This window comes from Meriones unguiculatus, chromosome 11 (assembly GCF_030254825.1).
Source record: "Meriones unguiculatus strain TT.TT164.6M chromosome 11, Bangor_MerUng_6.1, whole genome shotgun sequence".
Taxonomy (NCBI): Eukaryota; Metazoa; Chordata; class Mammalia; order Rodentia; family Muridae; genus Meriones; species Meriones unguiculatus.
In genome coordinates, this window is record NC_083359.1 from 25,418,000 (window position 1) to 25,423,999 (window position 6,000).

Below are 6,000 nucleotides of genomic sequence, written 5' to 3' on the forward strand. Positions count from 1 at the left end.
AAGTCACAACACTGATTAACAGTGTTCTTTCCAGTTTCCCTGCCAGCCTCACTTTTCTTCCTGTATTCTCTGTCCTTCAGTACTGGAACTTAATCTTGTTGTTAAAGAGGAACTTCTGGAAAGCCTTGCTTGAATTACAGCATATACTCAAATTCAGTGGAGCGTCAATAATCAGATATATTGTTCTCTCTTTGCTTTACCAATCCCTGTCTATAGGCAATGAATGACTGAATAGGGGTGAAAATGAAGGACTATGATACACAAAAGCAAACATAGACACACACACCAGAAAGGAAAAAAAAATTGTTTGACATTTAAAAAATTACTTGTCCACCACAAACAGTACTTCCCATTCATTAGTAATGGAATTGAGGACACAGTAACCCTAAGATTTGATTGTTGGAGACCAGAGTGATTGATTAAAATTACTGGAATGAGCTAATGAAGAAGTGAAGCTTTATTATATAAATGCAGATTCATTAGGGGCAGTGCAGGATAGGGTGGGAGAGAGAGGGGAGAAGCATGCGCAGAGAGAAACGGGGAGAAAGAGGAGGAGAGACACAGAAAGAGACAGAGAGGAGAGCAGAGGAGGGATAGAGGGGGATGGCGGATAAGAAGGACAGAGAGAGGGTGAGAAGGTCAAGGGCAAAAAGGGCAGGAGGATCCAAAATGTCTGGATTATTTAGTGAAGGGCCTCTGGGAGAGGGGAAGCCCCGCCCCTAGGTAGAAGGCAGGGTATGTCCCAAGTAGGGACCTAACACAGAGTATCTATACTGTATGCATATATGTATATATATATATATATATATATATATACATACACACACACACACATATATATATGTATGCATGTATGTAGGTAGCCTCTTCCAAATAAGCCTCTTTAGCATAAAAATTATATTTAGACTTTTCCCTTTTTCTTCGGAAAACAGGGTCTCAAAGTAGCCCAGGCTGGGCTCAAACTTGCCATGTGGATGAGCTGCAAGAATGTTGGGATCACAGATGTGTCACCAGACTTAGTTATGAGCTGAATGGACTAACAATAGATAACAGAAATTCTGAGAACAGAATAGAAGCTGCCGGTGTGAGTAAGGAGCAGATATGCCAGATGTCACCCTCTCTTTACAGGAAGCAGGATGACCTGGAAGAGCTGGTGTAGTTCAGTGGTGGGTACAGGGAGACCCTTAGTTCTAACGTCTGTACCGCCAAATAAAAGAAGTCACATGAAATGCTTATCCGTGGGGAAGGCACTAGCCTGACACCTGCAATTAACTTTGCCCTTGTTTCAAGCACTGTGATTGGCCATCATGTCGAAAAAATAACACATCTTCCCCCTACCCTCATACATACAACTGATGATACTTTCACCATGTTGCTACGGTTAAAACATGTCTGTCAAAGCCTGGCATTTGAAAAGTAAATACCAAATCCTATGAAGATGAGGAGAAGAAGGTACCTGTGAGAGGAGACTTGGTCTCAAAGTCTCTGCCTTCATGGGCTGACTAGCACTTTTCTTGAGAAAGTTGGTTCATTATAAAAGCCAGTTCAAAAATAAATAAATAATAAAAGCCAGTTCAGGACCCTCTTGCTTGCCTTCCAGGTGATGCTTTCCTCCGAGTTATGATACCACAGGAGGGTCCTTGGCAGATGTAGCTATTTGCTTTTGGGCTTTCTGATCTTCATGATAATAAGACAAGTTCCTGTTCATTATGAACTACTATGGTATTCTGTGACACAATTCTGAAAGGGACTAAGACATACATCTAAGGGATTTTTCTTCCCTTGAAGAATTGCTCATTTTCTACGTGTATGTCCCAAGTATGTCCATCAATTAATGTCTGCTGTTATTTATTTATTTGCTACAATGATTTTACTAAGTGCTGGGGAGATGTCTCAGCAGTTAACAGCATATACTGTTCCTCCAGGAGACCAGATTTCAACTGTCAGCACCCACATTGGGTGCCTCCCAACTTCCTGTAACTCCAGCTCCAGGGGATCCAATGCCCTCTTCGGGCCTCTGGGAACATTGTACATACATACAGGCATCTATTTGCACACACACACACACACACACACACACACACACACACACACATACACACACACATACACACACACTGAAAATTAATCTTAAAGTGTAGCTTTGAGTTTAAATTGTAGAACTTCACGATAGTTTCAATTTGTAATTGAAAGTATAAAGTTAAATATAAGGATTTTTCTATTTTGACTACTCTTTCTACTATTTAGAAGTAAAATGATTTCTTCTTGTGACTCTTAGGCTGAAACACAAACTCATAGATTTACTTTTTGTGCATGTATGTTTACCTACGGAGAGTTAGGAGTTAATAGTTTTCTTACCTAGTGAAATTGGAATTACTCTGGTTTAAATTTCAAAACGTAATTACACAAAGAAAGAATCCTTTTAAAGCATTACATTTTTCCCCCTGAAATGTGCTAAGACTTTTGTGGTTGTGTGTGCGTGTGTGTGTGTGTGTGTGTGTGTGTGTCTAGGCACACACATGCCATGGGGAGCTTGTGTAAGTCAGAGGACAACCAAGTATTAACCCCTGCCTTCGACCTTGTTTGAAGCAGGGTCTCTGTTGTTTTCCACTGTTTGTGTCAGGCTGGCTGGGATTTGAACTCAGGCCCTCAGGCTTGTGCATTGAACACATGACCCTATGCCCCACTTCTCCAGCCCCCCTGGTAATATGTATGTAATAATCGTATTAAATCCACTTGAGTTTTCACTTCCTCCTTTGTACCATGGCTTCTCAGATCATCAAGTCTTTTGGCATAAACTGCCGACTGCCTATACTATCAGAGGTGGATTCTTTTCTGCTCATTAGAATCTGCAGTAATTAAGCAAAGTTGCAGAATCAGCCAAGCATGTTCTAAATTCTAACCTCTTCAATACAATAACATTTCTGTATGATTAGATCTGTACAATTTGTTTCAAACATCACCCTACAAAGCAGGCTGATCCATGCCTGTCCCAAGCAGCTTGGTTCTCCTGTTTTATAGACAAGGGTCTAGAAAACCGAAATCTCCTTTAAAGAAGACCATAGTGTGAACTCCACAGAGTCATCTAGGAATGTCAAAGCCCATCATGCAGTGGGTTTTGCATCATGCATTGGGTTTCCTATGACACCAGCCCTGAGATATATGGGGCCAAGGCTTAAAATCAAGGTACATCAATGTATTTGTTAATTCTACTGTCACCACTGCTGCCATTTTTTTCCCAGGCTCTCTGTCCCTTGGAGTGTATGGGTGCTGCTGAAACTTGAGATGTATTAAGTTTGATAGATGCTAGTTGATCCTGAAGAACACTTCAGCAGCCTGGCAGCCTGCACTAGCGACTTTCAGTGACTATCTGTCAGCTAGGACAGGAAAACTTTAAGGACAGGAAAGGGGGTGGGGGAGGGTAGAGGAGCTTGGCTCCCTGTATCTGGACCTTGGCCTTATTTGGGTACAGTCTGATGGTCTGGCAGTCTGTGATAGTCTGAAGCTTGGGTATTGTTGTTGGCTGAGACTCGGCTATTTGTTTGAAAAAAAAATTCTAAAATAGGTTGTACTTCATTATGTAGGGATTCAAGGTAAGGGCACAATCTCTGCTCAATTGAGTTTAATTGAACACTCATTTGGAGGTGGGCATGGGTTTTTGAATCATCACTGATTGGAAAATGTTTTTAATTTGTGCGCTTTTTGGCAGGGCACAGCATCTTCTCCATGGATGACAGCTCCAGGGAGTGTCGTCATCATTTGAAAATTATGTATTTTTATTTGCATTTATGTTTGTGTCCCTGCTTGCCTCATGTGCACGGTCAGGTCCGCTCGAGAGCGGTAACACTCCTAGCCACTGAGCCATGTCTCCAGTCCTATCTCTATAATTTCAAGTAATACCTGAAGATTCTACAGATCCCCAAAGAAGAAACTAAAAATAACAGACATAACGCTACCAACACATGGGCCTAGATGAATACCATCTAAAAGGATGGTATTTACTTAGAATTTTCTTGTACAGGAAGGTGAAATAGAGGTTAAAATACTTTCACTTGATATTAATAAGATATGATTTTTAACAGATGACCAGCTCAAATGTTATTAGTGAGTCGTTTTACATTCTCTCACACTAATCCGAAGTGTCTTTTACCGGCACAGCTCATCCTACCCTAGTTCAAGCTCTGGTGCAGGTCTGTGCAGGTCGGTAGAGGTGGATGTGGTTTTTTTTCCTAGGATTAGGCTATTCACAGAAAAGCATTCTTGGTTTTCTCAGCAGCATCTCCAGCTCTGAACACAGAAGCAGAAGGGCAAGAGGGTGTGTGGGGGGGACTGTCAGCAAACATAATAAATATGAAAGAAAGCAGGGCCAGCAGATAAAGGACCTTGTTCTTAACCCTAACGACCCGTGTTTGATCCCTGCTCCCCACGTGGTAAAAAAAGAGAACCGACTTCTGAAAATTGTCCCCTAATCTCGGCTCTGTAATATCACTATTTAAGCAACAATGTAAAAGAAATATAGTTAAAGCAGTATTGCATTAATCTCTCTCCACTTATCTCTAGCTATATTATAAGTACTTACCGGCTTTCTAGACAAGGAAATATTCAAAGCTCTTAAGAAGTATCAAGTGGAGGAAGAAAGCTTAAGACTTAGCCAAAAGAAGGTGAGCAGGCTGTCAAAATGGAAGCCCTCCCCCACCCTCCCCATTATCCAGTGCTGCCCTTTACTGCTCAGCACTGGCTCTGTCTTTTCCTAAAGCCGCAGCACTTCCTGTCCCTTCTTTTGGGTCTCTGTTCCACCTGACCTCTCCTACCTCATCCGAGGCTTCTTCCTAGTCCAGGTCATCTAAGTGGCAGTCTTCTGTCTCTTGTGTCACCTTGCTGTGCATCTGGGGTTGATGTTTTCGCCAAGCCACAGCCATGACACGCAGGTTCTCTTTCCATGAAACTGGAGTTGTAAGTTTTTTATGTTTGTTTGTTTGTTTTTTTAAATTTTTTAAATTACTGCTTTCACCCTAGCATTTAGAGATCTGGCTATCACACAGTAGGTTTTCAATGCATGGTTGTGAAATGGATGCTTGGGAGAAAAAAAAACAAGGAAACCCAGGCAATGGGAGCAGGATGTGCTCATGGCTACATGTTTTTGTAAAGCATGTTTCAGGATTTTCCTTTTTAAAGGAAGGTCGATTTGTTTTCAAGCACCTAGAATAACATTAGGCTAACTAGGGACTTTTGGAATGCCTTGGGGTTTGTTTTAATGAATAGCTGAAAATTGTATGTAATTAGCATTAATTTTTATGTGTATATCCAGTTGTATAAAAACAGTTCTCTTGAATAATTTAAATATCCTCTTTGCCCCAAGAAGCGTTTGGCACACTGGGCCTTCAAAGATTCTATTAATGGGAAGTCGTGATGTTTAAGTGGAAAATAAAGAAGGCTTTCTGTTTTTCCACATTTGTGGAGGGATACTTCAGAAGTGGGCAGACTTAAGAGTGAGTTCTAGTGAGCCACAGGATGTTCTCTGATAGTATAGAAAGTTAGAGACAGGTTTTAATTAAAATAATAATAACAGTGAGAAGAGTATTATATTCTTCCTACATATCATAATATAAATTACAACAGAATGTAGGTTGGTAATGGCTGGAAATAAGAATTCATCGTTAGACAATGATTCTTATCAGAAGTATTAGCCACACATGACAAAACTATTGTGTGTAAGTGTGATCATAAGCAGGGTTGCACACAATCTCATAGTACGTCTCTAGAATATATATTCATCCCCTAGGAAAAGAGTTACTGAACAGTGAAGAACCCTTACAGACACCATCCAAAAACATGTGGCCCAAGTCAACATCACCAAAGCTGACACTGTCAACCTCCTGATAGGATTCACTGAGAAGGACAGAAGATGAAGGGTGTGAGGGCCTGGGCAATGGCTCTGTGGGGTAAAAGTGCTTATAGCCAAGCCTGACAACATTAGTTCAGTTCCCAGATTCACATGGT